The 17168-nt window shown below is 38.4% G+C and overlaps 1 long non-coding RNA gene across 1 annotated transcript; it reads left to right on the top strand.

Moving 5' to 3' along the window:
• Positions 1-4858: 4858 nt before the first annotated feature.
• LOC128652212 (uncharacterized) lies at positions 4859-12782 on the top strand. The gene is made up of 4 exons (XR_008401291.1): positions 4859-4947; positions 6393-6467; positions 6552-6629; positions 11963-12782. It is a non-coding gene; the product is annotated as an uncharacterized LOC128652212 (long non-coding RNA).
• The last annotated feature ends 4386 nt before the right edge of the window (positions 12783-17168 follow it).

Below are 17168 nucleotides of genomic sequence, written 5' to 3'. Positions count from 1 at the left end.
ATTCACAAACATCATTATCGGTACCTAAGGTTTGCCTTTCTAGACAGGCATTACCAGTTTGTAGCTCTTCCCTTCGGGTTAGCTACGGCCCAGAGAATTTTTACAAAGGTTCTGGGCTCACTTCTGGCGGTACTAAGACCACGAGGCATAGCGGTGGCTCCATACCTAGACGACATTCTGATACAAGCGTCAAGTTTTCGAAATGCAAAGTCTCATACAGAGATAGTTCTAGCATTTCTGAGGTCGCATGGGTGGAAAGTGAACGTGGAAAAGAGTTCTCTGTTACCACTCACAAGGGTTCCTTTTCTAGGGACTCTTATAGATTCTGTAGAGATGAAGATTTACCTGACGGAGTCCAGGTTATCAAAGATTCTCAATGCTTGCCGTGTCCTTCACTCCATTCCAAGCCCATCAGTAGCTCAATGCATGGAAGTAATCGGCTTAATGGTCGCGGCAATGGACATAGTGCCATTTGCGCGCCTGCATCTCAGACCGCTGCAACTATGCATGCTAAGTCAGTGGAACGGGGATTACTCAGATCTGTCCCCTTTGCTAAATCTGGACCAGGAGACCAGAGATTCTCTTCTCTGGTGGTTGTCACGGGTTCATCTGTCCGAAGGAATGACCTTTCGCAGACCAGATTGGACGATTGTAACAACAGATGCCAGCCTACTAGGCTGAGGAGCAGTCTGGAACTCCCTGAAGGCTCAGGGATCGTGGACTCAGGAGGAGAAACTCCTCCCAATAAACATTCTAGAATTAAGAGCAATATTCAATGCTCTTCTAGCTTGGCCTCAGTTAGCAACACTGAGGTTCATCAGATTTCAGTCGGACAACATCACGACTGTGGCTTACATCAATCATAAAGGGGGAACCAGGAGTTCCCTAGCGATGGTGGAAGTCTCGAAGATAATTCGCTGGGCAGAGTCTCACTCTTGCCACCTGTCAGCGATCTACATCCCAGGCGTGGAGAACTGGGAGGCGGATTTTCTAAGTCGCCAGACTTTTCATCCGGGGGAGTGGGAACTTCACCCGGAGGTATTTGCTCAACTGATTCGTCGTTGGGGCAAACCGGATCTGGATCTCATGGCATCTCGCCAGAACGCCAAGCTTCCTTGTTACGGATCCAGGTCCAGGGACCCGGGAACGGTGCTGGTAGATGCACTAGCAGCCCCTTGGGTTTTCAACATAGCTTATGTGTTTCCACCTTTTCCGTTGCTACCTCGACTGATTGCCAGGATCAAACAGGAGAGAGCATCGGTGATTCTGATAGCGCCTGCGTGGCCACGCAGGACCTGGTATGCAGACCTAGTGGACATGTCGTCCTGTCCACCATGGTCTCTACCTCTGAGGCAGGACCTTCTAATTCAGGGTCCTTTCAACCATCCAAACCTAATTTCTCTGAGGCTGACTGCATGGAGATTGAACGCTTGATTCTATCGAAGCATGGTTTCTCAGAGTCGGTTATTGATACATTAATACAGGCTCGGAAACCTGTGACCAGAAAAATTTACCATAAGATATGGCGTAAATATTTATATTGGTGTGAATCCAAGAGTTACTCATGGAGTAAGGTTAGGATTCCTAGGATATTGGCTTTTCTACAAGAGGGTTTAGACAAGGGTTTATCCGCTAGTTCGCTAAAGGGACAGATTTCTTCTCTGTCTATTCTTTTACACAAACGTCTGGCAGAGAACCCAGACGTCCAGGCTTTTTGTCAGGCTTTGGCTAGGATTAAGCCTGTGTTTAAAGCTGTTGCTCCTCCGTGGAGCTTAAACTTGGTTCTTAAAGTTCTTCAGGGTGTTCCGTTTGAACCCCTTCATTCCATTGATATTAAGCTTTTATCTTGGAATGTTCTGTTTTTGATGGCTATTTCCTCGGCTCGAAGAGTCTCTGAGTTATCTGCCTTACATTGTGATTCTCCTTATCTGATCTTTCATTCAAACAAGGTAGTCCTGCGTACTAAACCTGGGTTCTTACCTAAGGTTGTTTCTAACAGGAATATCAATCAAGAGATTGTTGTTCCATCATTATGTCCTAACCCTTCTTCAAAGAAGGAACGTCTTTTGCATAATCTAGACGTGGTCCGTGCCCTGAAGTTCTACTTACAGGCAACTAAAGATTTTCGGCAAACTTCTTCTCTGTTTGTCGTTTACTCTGGACAGAGGAGAGGTCAAAAGGCTTCGGCTACCTCTCTCTCTTTTTGGCTTCGTAGCATAATACGTTTAGCCTATGAGACTGTTGGACAGCAGCCTCCTGAAAGAATTACAGCTCATTCCACTAGAGCTGTGGCTTCCACCTGGGCCTTTAAGAATGAGACCTCTGTTGAACAGATTTGCAAGGCTGCAACTTGGTCTTCACTTCATACTTTTTCAAAATTTTACAAATTTGACACTTTTGCTTCTTCGGAGGCTGTTTTTGGGAGAAAGGTTCTACAGGCAGTGGTTCCTTCTGTTTAATGTTCCTGCCTTGTCCCTCCCATCATCCGTGTACTTTAGCTTTGGTATTGGTATCCCATAAGCAATGGATGACCCGTGGACTGAACACACTTAACAAGAGAAAACATAATTTATGCTTACCTGATAAATTTATTTCTCTTGTAGTGTGTTCAGTCCACGGCCCGCCCTGTCTTTTTTGAGGCAGGTTCTAAATTTTAAATTATAACTCCAGTCACCACTGCACCCTATAGTTTCTCCTTTCTCGTCTTGTTTCGGTCGAATGACTGGATATGACATGTGAGGGGAGGAGCTATATAGCAGCTCTGCTTGGGTGATCCTCTTGCAACTTCCTGTTGGGAAGGAGAATATATCCCATAAGTAATGGATGACCCGTGGACTGAACACACTACAAGAGAAATAAATTTATCAGGTAAGCATAAATTATGTTTTTAATAATTAGAACATATTCTTCTATGTGAAAAAATTTTGAATGTGAAATATTAATATTTTCATGTCGGGTTAGCGCACTTGAGTATATGTGATCGAGTTTGTGTGCGAGTTGGTTGTTTTCAGCTTTTTTTGCTCCATTGACTTCTATGGGGGAATACGTTAATGCGCACACACGCAAAAACCTTTTACTTTCAACATGTTTTCCTCCATTTACTTCTATGGGATAATATGCTAATGCACAGACGCGCAAAAACCTTTTACTTTCAACTTGTAACGCGCAAAAAGATTACTTCTAGCAGAGTTTGCACGGGAGCGATAAATATCGCTCCACTCGCAATCTGGCCCCAAATATATTATTACTAAGTAACTAAGATGAATCAGTACCAGACCACCTTAAAGGGACATATATACACTCGATTTTTCTTTGAATAAATGTTTTGTAGATGATCCATGTATATAGCCCATACAGGTTTTCTTTTTATAAAAAATGTATAGTTTTGCTTATTTTTAAATAACATTGCTCTGATTTTAAGACTCCTAACCAAGCCCCAAAGTTTTAGAAGAATACTGAGGTATACCTACTCCAGTTTGCTCCTCTTTGTGTAAAGAGTCTTTTCATATGCAGAGGAAAGGGGAGGGGGGGTGTCTGATATTTCCCACTTGCAGTGGGCTTTCCAACTACCTTTTTAACAGAGCTAAACTGGGAACTTCTTTTTATAAGGTTTTATGCTGGATTTTTATATCAGCATCTGTGCATATTATTCTTTATATTAGTGTCTATTACATGCAGTTATATGAAAATTGGTGTATACTGTCCCTTTAAGTTAAGAGAAGAGGGCTATATATGCTGTCTCTTTTCTTAACTGTATATGAGCAAACAGAGTTTGTGGTATAGCTGCCTATTAGTTTGTGATTGGATAGCAAGGATTCTTTTGTTCTGGGGGACAGGGAAATCAGTGGGGGAAAAAAGCCATAAAACAATATGCTCATTTGACAAAATAAAACTGTATTATTCATTTTCTCAGCTACCACATTAGCATGCAGCTTAAAATTTCTGTTTAACGCCTTTTTTAAATATTCTTGTACACTGTGACAGAACGGTGCACATTATAATCAGTAATTTTGTTGTCTTCTTGACAAACCATATAATGCCCTTCAGTTTAGCATGTACAATACAGAGTGGGAGCTGTAAACTTTTGCAATGGTTGCATTTTTTCTGTAAAAAAACCCTGCAAAAATGTAACTCAGCGGAGTGTGTAGTCTGCATACGACCCCGCGGATGATCAGATCTGCTGCCAGTATGCAGTGAAGGCGTGTGAACAGCTTCTCAAGTTGAGAAAATGTCCGTATGCCTTTTAATGCATGGGGCCGTAAGTTCATTTCATGCACCTCCCTCGTTTTCATTGCAGGTATCTCAGCGCAGTGAAAGCTACCATAACTAGATACCTTTCAGATACCCCAGTACTAGAACAAGAACCCCAACCTTAACGTGTTTCAATCTAGGCCATAATTGTTTTAAAAAGCATAAACATTTTTGAATAAAATAAGTTTACAAAGCTGGTACACATTAATAGACAAGGTTTATCACATATTTATCATTGCACAAGGGAAGATCGATGCAATATACCACCCCCCCTCTGTCATGCAACTAACTGTGTGAGATCAGGATTTGTCAGCCATCCAAGTCAGGTCATTCCAGGTTGATTTTTACTTTGAGGTGGAGGACAGGGTTTAGGCAACAGAATTTTAAGCTGCCACTTCATAAATATCAGTTGTAGACTTCTACCAATAGGGGCATATGCATTTTGATAAACCCACCCCCATGCCTTTATTGATGAGTCACCTCCTATATTTTGAACCCCTTTTTTACAGCCATAAAATAAATAATGACATTGAGTTTCCAGAGTATTTTAAATATATATATATGTCAATCTTTTACTTGGTCATTGAGAATTTTTGTTCCAATTTTCAGGATAGAAAACCACTCAATAATTCAGTGCATCCTAATCCCAGAACAAAGCAAGAGGATACACACTATGATGTTGTGCATTTTCCCCAGGTGAGGCATTAATACATCCTACAGTTTATCCGGTAACAACATTTATTTTGCACATTCTGAGCCTTTGTAGCTTTTGAGCTCTGGGGGTACTACATTAATTATGGGAACGGCTTTAAAAGAACCCCCTAGAATTGACACTGGCAATCTCATACATCCCAACATTTCCAAGAGCCTGTCCTGGAGTGTTAGGTTGGTAGCTTAGTCAGGGAGATCTGGGGGCAGAGATGAAACAAATGAAAGGTTGGGAACAACATGTTAAGACGGAGAGTTGGTGGGGTTGGGTGATGAATTTACTACAGAGCTGGGCAGTAAACCGGCCAATCGGGGGTAAACTTAGGCAGTAGGGCTGCAGGAGGGAGAAAGAATTCATATTTATCTAACTGTGACAATCCTGTTAAATGTGTGGTGGTTGGGAGCTCAACGATCATCATAGTGTAAGTAGTGCGCAGGGATTTAAAAGGAAGTGTAACTTTCAATATTCAATTTAGTTTTTCATACAATTAACTTCACATGTTTTAAACATCTGACAAGACTGATGATGCATACAGACAGGCTGCCCAGACAAACCTTTGACTTCTATGTATAAGAGGTGATTAGTGTTTTCTGCACAATAAACTGAGTGATGAAGTCTGTGACAGGCTGCAGCTGACAATATCTCAATCTAACTAATCTATTTATTAAAACCTGCCTGTGCTCATGAATTAGAAGGTTACCTTTTTATATTTGTGACAGTTGTTTATTGGTCCTAAACAGCCAAGGAATTTAATGCATGTACTGTATATTTAATAGCGTTAAAACATTTATAGTATTTAACATTTAGAGTTTTACCAACTAAGTATTAAACATGAGCATTCTGATTTGGACAAATGTGGAAAAACAACATTTTTTATTTATTTATTTATTTTGTGGTTGCATTCATCTGAAAACAATAAGTTAGTGGTCATTTTAATGAAAAACTTTCAAACACTTACAAAAAAAAAAATCTTTTGACTCATTTGTGCTGTTAAAACCAACATTCTAAAGAAAGATAATGATTTTCTGCAAACGGAAAGGCTTCATAAACTTTAAACTTATACAATTTAGGCAAGAAAGACTTTGTAAGTACAATTTTCCAGTTCAACAAGGATTTGGCAATGTCCTTTCCAGTGTCAGAAAATAAGTATGTAAGCTTCACTTTTCCTCTTGTCTAATCCTAACCCCATTTAAAAAAAATAGCTTTTTTGCTGCTGCTGGCTTGTAGCAGTAGCACTAGCGTGCATTTCTGCTGCTCCATAGGATATAGTAGGTGATTTTTTTCCCCATTAACAAATGCATTATGAGCTAATGTTGGACGAGTTAAAATATTTAGTTGTCTGTGTAAATGCCTACTAGTTATTATTATGACAATGCATTTGTAAAAGTAACTATTTTATATATCATTAAATAAATATTTTTTATCTTAAAAGGATGGGCACATGATAAAAGAAAATGGAGCAACTACCCATAAAAATAACAATGCTACAATGGGGGGAAAAGAAACGGTATAAAAAATATAAATTACCTAGTTTAAAAGGTGTTCTGATATGTTACTACTTTAAGTCTGAAATTGTCTATAAATCTTGCAGGGTATTAAGACTAGAACTGTGGACAAGTACAACAAGAGAGAAGTAGAGACAGTTTATAATCTTGTTCAATGTTCCCAGGTAAGAACATATTTATATATACAGATATTTATACTTGCTTATGTTATCAGGGTTAAAATGTTTAATTCTTTTGAAACCAATTTATTTATTTATTAATATATTTATATATGAGAACAAAATTATAGATATATGCAAAAAAACTAACAAAAAGAGTCATTTGAAAATTCAATTCACCCTGTACTATATTGAAAACACATTATTAACACATTATTTTATATTTTACTTTGTGAATTTAATGTGTTTTTGAAAATATACATTCATTTAAAATCTGATGACTGCAACACATTCCAAAAAAGTTGGGACAGTCGATTGTTTACCATTGTGTAACATCACCTTTTCTTTTAATAAAACGTGTTAAGCTTTTGGGCACTGAAGACACCAGTTGGTTAAGTTTAGCAAGCAGAATTTTCCCCCATTCATCCATTATGCATGTCTTCAGCTGCACAACTGTACAGGGCCTTCATTGCCTTATTTTAGGCTTTATAATGTGCCATACCATGTGCTTGTAAGCCAGGTAGCATGTGGTTTGTCGTTGTCCTGCTGGAAAATGCAGGGACGTCCCTAGAAAAGACATCGTCTGGATGGCAGCATATGTTACTTCAAAATGTATACATATCTTTCTGCATTAATGGTGCCCTGACAGATGTTCAAGTTCATGCCATGGACACTGACAACCCCCCCCCCCCCGCCCCCATACCATGACAGACACTGGCTTTTGGACCTGATGCTGATTACAGCTTGGATGGTCCATTTCCTCTTTGACCCGGAGAACATGACGGCTGTTTTTTCCAAAAACTATTTGAAATGTTGACTCGTCAGACCACAAAACATGATTCCACTGTTCTATTGTCCATCTCATATGAGACAGAGCCCAGAGAAGTCGGTGGCGCTTCTGGACAGTGTTGAAGTATGGCTTCTGCTTTGCATAGCAAAGCATTAACTTGCATCTGTGGATGCAGCGGCGAATGATGTTGACTGACAAAGGTTTACCAAAGAATTCTTAAGCCAATGTTAGGATATCCATTACTGAGTCATGATGGTTTTTGAGACGGTGACATCTGAGGGATCGGAGATCACGTGCATTCAGAAGTGTTTTTTGGTCTTGCCCTTTACCCACTGAGATTTGACCGGATTAATTGAATCTTTTAATTATATTGTTCACTGTATAAGGTGAATTGTCCAAAATCCTACCAATTATTCGCTGATGCATCTGTTGGCAGATTGGTTGGCAAGCCTCCACCTATCCTTGCACGATTGCCTCACCTGTTTCACATCACCTTTTTATTTCAACTTGTCACATCGCTATTAGTCCTGAATAGCCACTGTCCCAACTTTTTTGGAACGTGTTTCAATCATTAGATTTGAAATTAGTGTATATTTTCAAAAATACATTAAATTCACAAAGTAAAACATCAAATAATGTGTTAATAATGTGTTTTCAATATAGTGCAGGGTGAATTGAATTTTCAAATGACTCTTTTTGTTAGTCTTTTTGCATTTTCCATACTGTCCCAACTTTTTCAGGATTGATGTTGTATGTTCCAAATGGATTTGGAACACATCATATTATCCCCAATTCCTTCTATATATTGATATTTCAAAAATGAAGACTCAGCATTCCATTATCCTTAAAACATCTTTATTATCTCCAGTGAGTTACATCCCAACATTTAAGCCCATACTTGAGACTTTTTTGGAAGCACACCCTAGATACTTGAAAAACTAAAAACAAGGATGTTATTTGTAATCCACAATGGTTTATAGTGAACAGTTATACTGGTGGCTTTAAAGGCAGACACAGCAAAAATCCAGAACCAGTAATAAATTTCCAATCAAACAAAGCCCTTCAGATATCATACCATCAATACTTCTGTCATTTTACATTTTACAATATATGCTGTTATTTCCAAAAGCCCCACTCCAAAAGCTCCAGATATCAAATAGGAGAGTTAGTGGAAAATATAAATGGTTACCTTGCAAGTCGTCAACTCTGATTATAGCTGTACATACCTGCAAGTTTACCAATAGCATCCAGTGTGTATCTTTCAAAAACAGTGGCTCTCCAAGTTCTCCCACTTCCAGGGCTGGCGGTACTCAACTTCAAATATCTAGAAGGTACATAAGTGACGAGCACGCATTCAGAAGTTGTTACCCCACATCAATGCAGACTGAGACAAAATCAGTGATGTTCAGCTGTCAACACTGCCGACATCAAAGCAGCTACGTGCGTTTCACCCATGCCTAATACGGACTTCTTCTGGCTTGTATGTGATTGGAGCATTCCCTCCAGTCGTTTAAACATTATGCTCTGCCTTTTTCCGTCATAGTTCCCATGGGGAAATATTGTAACTTATTGATACATGAAAGTTGCTACAGAATTTGCATTAGTTAGTACTGGTTGTCATAGTTTATATATATAATATATACATATTATTTACATCAAATTCATTTGTACAACTCAGGAGCGACAATACTGCAAACAATCCAATCAGTCTAAATCTCAATATATCATACCCCATTTCCACTTTATCACCCCAATATCTATATTTATACATATGCAAACAGTCAATTGTACAATAATTAACACATTCTATCTTTTCTTAACAAAATAGAGAAAAGTCAATTGTAACATATATCTGTTTTTTTTGCAATCAGGCTTATTTCTATATGTTGGGAGTGACATTTGCATCATTTTTGTTTTTGTTTTTTTGATGTCTACTAATTCTAAGCCTCTGAATTTAAGGATTTCTTGATTGCTGGAATGATATTCCATAAAGTGACTTGCCACACTACTATTTATTTTTGCATTCATTTTTGATATCACGTTTATGCTCCTTTATTCTTTCCTTCTTTCCCTATGTACTATACAGGAAAAACATATAGAGAATTAAAAGAAAGGATAAAGGAGCATAAATGTGATATAAAAAATTAATGCATACAAAATAGTAGTGTGGCTAGAGACTTTATGGAATACTATTCCAGCAATCAAGAAATCCTTAAATCTGGAGGCTTAGGGGCTGATTTACCATTGTGCGGGCGGACATGATCAACTGTATCAGATCGTGTCCGCCTCACATCGATAAATGCAGAGAGCTTACGCTGTCTCCATTTATTATTGCACAAGCATTTCTATTGAAATGCTTGTGCAATGCCACCCCCTGCAGATTTGAGGCCAATCGGCCGCTAGCAGGGGGTGTCAATCAATCGGATTGTATCCAATCAGGCGGATTGCTGTATGCCGCCTCAGAGGTGGCAGACAAGTTAAGGAGCAGTGGTCTTAAGACCGCTGCGTCTTAACTCCTGTTTCTGGCGAAACGGCTTCATACGGGGCTTGATAAATCGGCCCTTTAGAATGAGTAGGGGAGGAAAATCCAATAAATTTGACAACTTTTTGTGAAAATCCTGTGAGTGCATCATTTTTTGCTTCTACTATATATATATATATATATATATATATATATATATATATATATATATATATATATATATATATATATATATATAGCTGCCCCATGTAAAAAGTCAGACGTATCGATGGTATGATATTTGAAGGGCTTTGTTTGATTGGAAATCGGTTACTGTTTCTGGATTTCTGCTGTACCTGCCTTTAAAGCCACCAGTATGACTGTTCACTATAAACCATTGTGGATTACAAATAACGTTCTGTGATTGGATGGCTGCTCTTCTTCCTTTTCAATGGGTCTGGATCTTGGACATTGTCTGTTAATGTGTCTGAGGTGTTACTGATGCTATTTCTGTTTACCCTATGTTGATGCATTCTATGATTCAGATATAGTGCTATTGATGTTGAATTAAATGTAATTAACAACCTATTACTCTTCTTGACCTGTGGAAGTAACATATTATATGAGCAATGGCCTGTTGCTGGATAATAGTGGTCTAATATTTCACTTTGTGTTGTAATTTTTATATCACCACTACTGTGCACTACAGACAGTGTATCTATTTGGTTAACACAGTCATGTAATAGGCTCTTAAACATATTATCTTTGTAGTGTTGATAAATGTATTTTATATATATATATATATATATATATATATATATATATGAACAAAATATGATTTTAACATGCCTTCTCTATTAATTTGTAGCTCTACAGAGGGCACAGTCAACCAAGGGGCTTAATGCCTACCCCTATAGTGAGATTGAAACTAGGCTCTCTTTTCTCTACTATAGAGACTCTCCAACAGTTGTAAATCCTTTTTTTTTTTAAAAAAAAGCATCTCTACCCTGTGGGCATGTTACAATATGCATTTACCAGAGATGCTTTGTAGCTATTAACCCTTTTTTCATTTAGTTCTAATTCTTATCAATTTAAATTTTGGCCAAAAGAGGAACACATGCATAGAAGGCCCATGGTAAGGAACGCATGAGTAAAGGGCCATGGTTATGAACACATACGTAGAAGCCTCATGGTGAGGAACACATGAGTAGAAGGTCAATGGGAAGATACACAAAGGTAGGAGGCCCATAGGGAGGAACACATAAGTAGAAGGCAGATTGTGAGGAACACATGAGTAGGAGCCCAATGGGGAGAAACACTTAAGTATAAGACAGATTGTGAGGAACACATGAGTAGGAGCCCAATGAGGAGAAACACATAAGTAGAAAGCAGATTGTGAGGAACACATGAGTAGGAGCCCAATGGGGAGAAACACTTAAGTAAAAGACAGATTGTGAGGAACACATGAGTAGGAGCCCAATGAGGAGAAACACATAAGTAGAAAGCAGATTGTGAGGCACACATGAGTAGGAGGCCCATGGGGAGGAACGCATAAGTAGAAGGCCCATGGTGACATAAAATATTAGAGAGTTTTAGTTAGTTTCTCAAAAATAAAAGACGTGTATGGGACACCAGCACAGTGTAGAAGAGGTAATGACAATTCCCTAGAGAAGAAACCCAGAATGAATGATTGCATGCCACTTTAAGCAACAACAAAAAAGATACAAATAGCAAAGAGATATAGAGAGAATATCTATCTATGAGATTATATAGCATTTACAGGGCAAACCAAGGGCACTTTACACACCCTTAGATATTTCTTTTATGTGATCTCAACAGAGAGAAGAGGGTCAAACACAAGCAGCTAAATACCAAGGATGGAGATTGTGGAGTGGGTATAAACAAAACACATACATAACTTAGTTGTCAAAAAAAAGGGAGAGAATAAGACAAGCAGTCAAATCAATACAGAATCATTTTAGCATTTTAATGAATTGATTTTTTACATTTGCTATGAACAACGAAATAACAGTGATATTGTATGCAGCTGCTTATGTCTAATGTTTACATTACAATCTTTTTAAACAGTAATCCGCCTTCTGTGACTCCATCACCAATCACCTTGCACCCCACGCCCTCGCTTCAAAGGACTACATCCTACTCGGTGACCTCAACTTCCATCTTGACAACCCCAATGACCACAACACCACCAACCTCCTGGAAAACCTTGGAACCATTGGACTGAAGCAACTTGTAAACGCCCCAACTCACATAGCCAGACACACCCTCGACCCAATCTTCTCCACAGGCAACCACATCTCAGTCAACCACATAACCGAACTCCACTGGACTGACCATCACTGTATACACTTCTCCTTCAACAAACCCACCACGCACCTCCGGCATCACCACCTGCCCTGCAGAAACTGGAACAACATCACCCAAGAACAAATGCAGATGAATGTATTTAACTAGAGTTGAGGTGACTGAACACTAACAATGCAGTTGTTGGTTAGTCATGCATTATTAAACTAACTGAAAGAAGGTTTCATATGTTATATGAGAGTGGTCCACAATATACTGAATCCCTGCAATTATGTGATGTTAGCAGGTTGTATTACTACTAGATTCAAGTTGTAAACAGGGAAATAAGTGGTACCAGAATAGAGATGACTAAACTAGTCAGAGCAGCACTTAAGTAGTGTTTAACAGTTGTGTGTTTCACTCAAGTATTATGATTCTTAATAGCGATAATAGCTTGAGTTAGTATGAATCCAAGGGTGGGAGGTACTCAGTGTCTGTCTGTATATGTCTTAATATCTATTGCTGTATGACACCTTAATCTGCTGCATTGGGGTGGATGGTTGTACTGGTCAGACCACAATTATTAATGTTAGTGTGATCATTCTTGCATCCTCATATTTGTTCATTAACTGACAAGATACCCGTGTATTGGCTGATTGAGATACTGAATATGTCCCAAGTACTTACAGTATAGCAGTAAATATAGTATTCTTGAACAGTAATTAGTTATAAGAAGAGAGTTTATTGAGCTCAGACGTGCCGCTCTTAGCGTGTCTGTATTTTGACAACAAACTGTTGGGTGCTTGATGAAGATTCAATTAACTGAGTGCTGTCTGTGTTACTAAAAATAACTAGTGAACTTGTTCTATCGATACAATTATTGTGCGATATTAGCTTAGTACTTATGTAATGCATAATACTTCATAATGATTAGTGTGTACCATTCACTCGTATTGTGGCTATGGTTCATGAGAGAGGTTAAAATAAGATTATATCACTCGCTTCGTAGCTATAATTCTAAAAGACGATTGTCTCCCATGAACTACGGTGCTCACTTATGCAAATGTAATAGGGACGATAGGGCAATGGTGAGGAGTCCTAGGAGCTCCTGTGTTTTTAGTAAGCCTTAGGCTACCGACACTTACTGTAGTCCTTCTACTATTAGACTTGATAATTAACCTGGTTTTTGTTAATATACTGATTTAGTACTTCAAATCAGTCCTGCGTACAGCCATCTTCTAACTATTTAATAAAGTATGGACAAGGCTTTATATGAGCTAATTTCGCACAACTGCAGGCATGCACTGTTTTGAATCAATCTAGCGTATAACCACGAGCAGCAAACCTTTGTTAGAGGTGATACAGCTTTAGGAGGGAGACATTCGTTTATTTAACCGAAGCTATTAAGATAGCTACATAATCTCACTTTATCCCTCTCTTCAACCTAAGCTATTATTCAAGTGGAGCGTATATACTGAATATTATGAATGTTTGTGTCTCACGTAAGCACCAATTAAATACTGTGCAATAACTGTACCAACTGAACCAGCATACTCATTACTTACTTTTAGCGAGACAGACAACATTTAGTTAATTTAATTATGAACAGTACCTATTATTTAGTAAATAAGCACAGCCACGCCAAGAGCGGTACGTTTGAGTCTGTAAACCTCTCTCTGAGAACAAATCACCGTTCAAATTTAGTGCATAAGCTGTCACTGTCGAAGCACTCGATACATATTCAGTATCTTATGTTACCTGACTAGTACATTAGCACCAGTGAATCAATCTTGTGCACATTTACTGTTTAGCAAACATTTGCATAAGTGAGCACCGTAGTTCATGGGAGACAATCGTCTTTTAGAATTATAGCTACGAAGCGATTGATATAATCTTATTTTAACCTCTCTCATGAACCATAGCCACAATACGAGTGAATGGTACACACTAATCATTATGAAGTATTATGCATTACATAAGTACTAAGCTAATATCGCACAATAATTGTATCGATAGAACAAGTTCACTAGTTACTTATTTTTAGTAACACAGACAGCACTCAGTTAATTGAATCTTCATCAAGGACCCAACAGTTAGTTGTCAAAATACAGACACGCTAAGAGCTGCACGTCTGAGCTCAATAAACACTCTTCTTATAACTAATTGCTGTTCAAGAATACTATATTTACTGCTATACTGTAAGTACTTGGGACATATTCAGTATCTCAATCAGCCAATACACAGGTATCTTGTCAGTTAATGAATAGTGATGTCCCGAACTGTTCGCCCGCGAAATGTTCACAGCAAACATAGCTTGTTCGATCCGCCCCTATGTGTCATCATTGAGGAAACTTTGACCCTTTATGTCACAGCCGCCTGACACATTAGAGCCAATCAACATCAGACACTCCCTCACAGACCCTCCCAGCTACTAGGAATCAGCCATTTTAGACTCATAACGACCTTGCTTTCTTAATGAGAGGACGTGTTGTGTTTTTGCTCCTGACATTAATAGGAAAAACATAGCTAGGCTAGTGTATTTACAGTCCAGAAGGACTCCACTCATCTCTGCTGCAAGCACAGCATCCCAAAAAGCCCTTTTTAGGGCTATATTTCGTGCCGTTTTTTTTTGTTTTTTGTTTTTTTTATTAGCATTTGCCTGGCTTTCAGTCTGTGTGTTTAAGGCTCACAGCATATGCTGTGATTACTGCCACCACTGATATCTCCCTAACAACATTAGTTTAAATTTAGCTAACCAAAACATTTAATTATTTTGCTAGTGTATTTTTTTTTCATTTTCTATCAGGCCTGTGTCACACAGCATATACTCTGGTTCATTGCTCTGTGCCAGCCAGCAGCCACCAGTGTTAATATCCGTTTATAACATTATCTTAAATTTAAAGAAAAAATTAAAAAATATTTTGCTAGTGTAATCTAATTACATTTACTATCAGGCCTGTGTCTGTCAGGCTCACTCAGCATTAATATACCTCATTTTTTTCAGTCTTTGGGTTGATTGGTCTGTGCCAGGCAGCCACCCAGCACTCATATCTTCTTCACCTTAATTTAAATATAAAAAAAAAAAGTTTAAATTTGTTTCATAGTGTAATCTAATATAATTTTCTATCCGGCCTGTGTGTTTTGCTGACATACAGAGCCTACTGTGTTTACTTGCTGCCCTCCCTAGTCTATGAGCCACGACTCATATGTGTTTAACCTTTTTTTAATTTCCCCCCCAAAAAAATAATTTAAATCATTTTTCTAGTGTAATCTAATAGTATTTTCTATCAGGCGTGTGTGTATCTGACTTACAGAGCCTACTGTTTTTAATAGCTGCCCTTCCAAGGCTATCAGCCATGACTCATATGTATGTGCTTAACCTTTTTCTTTAAATTCCCCAAAAAAAGTCTTTAAATCATTATGCTAGTGTAATCTAATTTTATTTTCTATCAGGCCTGTGTCTGTCTATCTGACTTACACAGCATACTGTTGTTAATTGCTGCCCTACGTAGAAGCCAGCCAGTGCGACCACTCATAGAGTCATATGTGCATTGCACTTCTTAACATAATTTTAATATTAAAATCTAAAATTTTAAAATATTTTGCTAGTGTAATCTAACTTAATTTTCTATCAGGCCTGTGTTTTTGTCACTTACACAGCATACTGTGTTAAATTGCTGCCCTACCTACCATCCACGACTCATATCTGCCAGCCTGTCTGCCAGGCCCAACTAGCCAATTAGTGGCACCAATCATAATTCTTCTAACAGTATATTAAAAAATAAAAATCATTATTTTTTGGACTGCAAATATTCAGTCTCCTAGTGCCATTGAATTGCATTTACCTCCTGCCTGCCACTGCCAGCCTTTTGTGCCAGGCCGTCTAGCCAACTATTTACACCAATCATAATTGTTGTCACAGACTGTATAGTTACTAATTAAAATTAAAAAATTCTTGATTGTTGATCTTAATCCTCAGTTTGCTCGTGCCCTAGAATTGCACTTTTCTACTGCCTTCCAAGCCTGTGTGCCAGGCCTACTTGAAAAATATTTACACCAATCATATTTGTTGTCACAGTATTCTTAATATTTAAAAATTAAAATTTTTGGTAATAGTTGTTGTGAATCCTCAGTTTGCTGGTGCCATTGAATTGCACTTTCCTCCTGCCTTGCAGCCTGCTGTGTGCCAGGCCCACCTAGCCAATTATTGCCAGCAATCATATTTCTTTTAACAGTATTGCAAAAATTGTCAATCATCACTGTTTTGACTGTCAGTATTCAGTCTCCTAGTGTCCTTGAATTGCATTTACCTCCTGACTGCCAGCCTTTTGTGCCAGGCCGTCTTGCCAACTATTTACACCAATCATAATTGTTGTCACAGTATAGTTACTAATTAAAATTAAAAAATTCTTGATTGTTGATCTTAATCCTCAGTTTGCTCGTGCCCTAGAATTGCACTTTTCTACTGCCTTCCAAGCCTGTGTGCCAGGCCTACTTGAAAAATATTTACACCAATCATATTTGTTGTCACAGTATTCTTAGTAATTAAAAATATTTTTTTTTGGTAATAGTTGTTGTGAATCCTCAGTTTGCTGGTGCCAGTGAATTGCACTTTCCTCCTGCCTTGCAGCCTGCTGTGTGCCAGGCCCACCTAGCCAATTATTGCCAGCAATCATATTTCTTTTAACAGTATTGCAAAAATTGTCAATCATCACTGTTTTGACTGTCAGTAATCAGTCTCCTAGTGTCCTTGAATTGCATCTACGTTCTGCCTGCCAGCCTTTTGTGCCAAGCCGCCTTGCCAACTATTTACACCAATCATAATTGTTGTCACAGTATAGTTACTTATTAAACTTAAAAAATTCTTGATTGTTGATCTTAATCCTCAGTTTGCTCGTGCCCTAGAATTGCACGTTTCCACTGCCTTCCAAGCCTGTGTGCCAGGCCTACTTGAAAAATAAATAAAAAGAGAGAAGCGCTCAACCTGGAA

Source organism: Bombina bombina, chromosome 1, assembly GCF_027579735.1.
Source record: "Bombina bombina isolate aBomBom1 chromosome 1, aBomBom1.pri, whole genome shotgun sequence".
Lineage (NCBI taxonomy): Eukaryota > Metazoa > Chordata > Amphibia > Anura > Bombinatoridae > Bombina > Bombina bombina.
The sequence above is the reverse complement of the archived record's forward strand: the minus strand, read 5'-3'. Positions and strand labels throughout refer to the sequence as shown.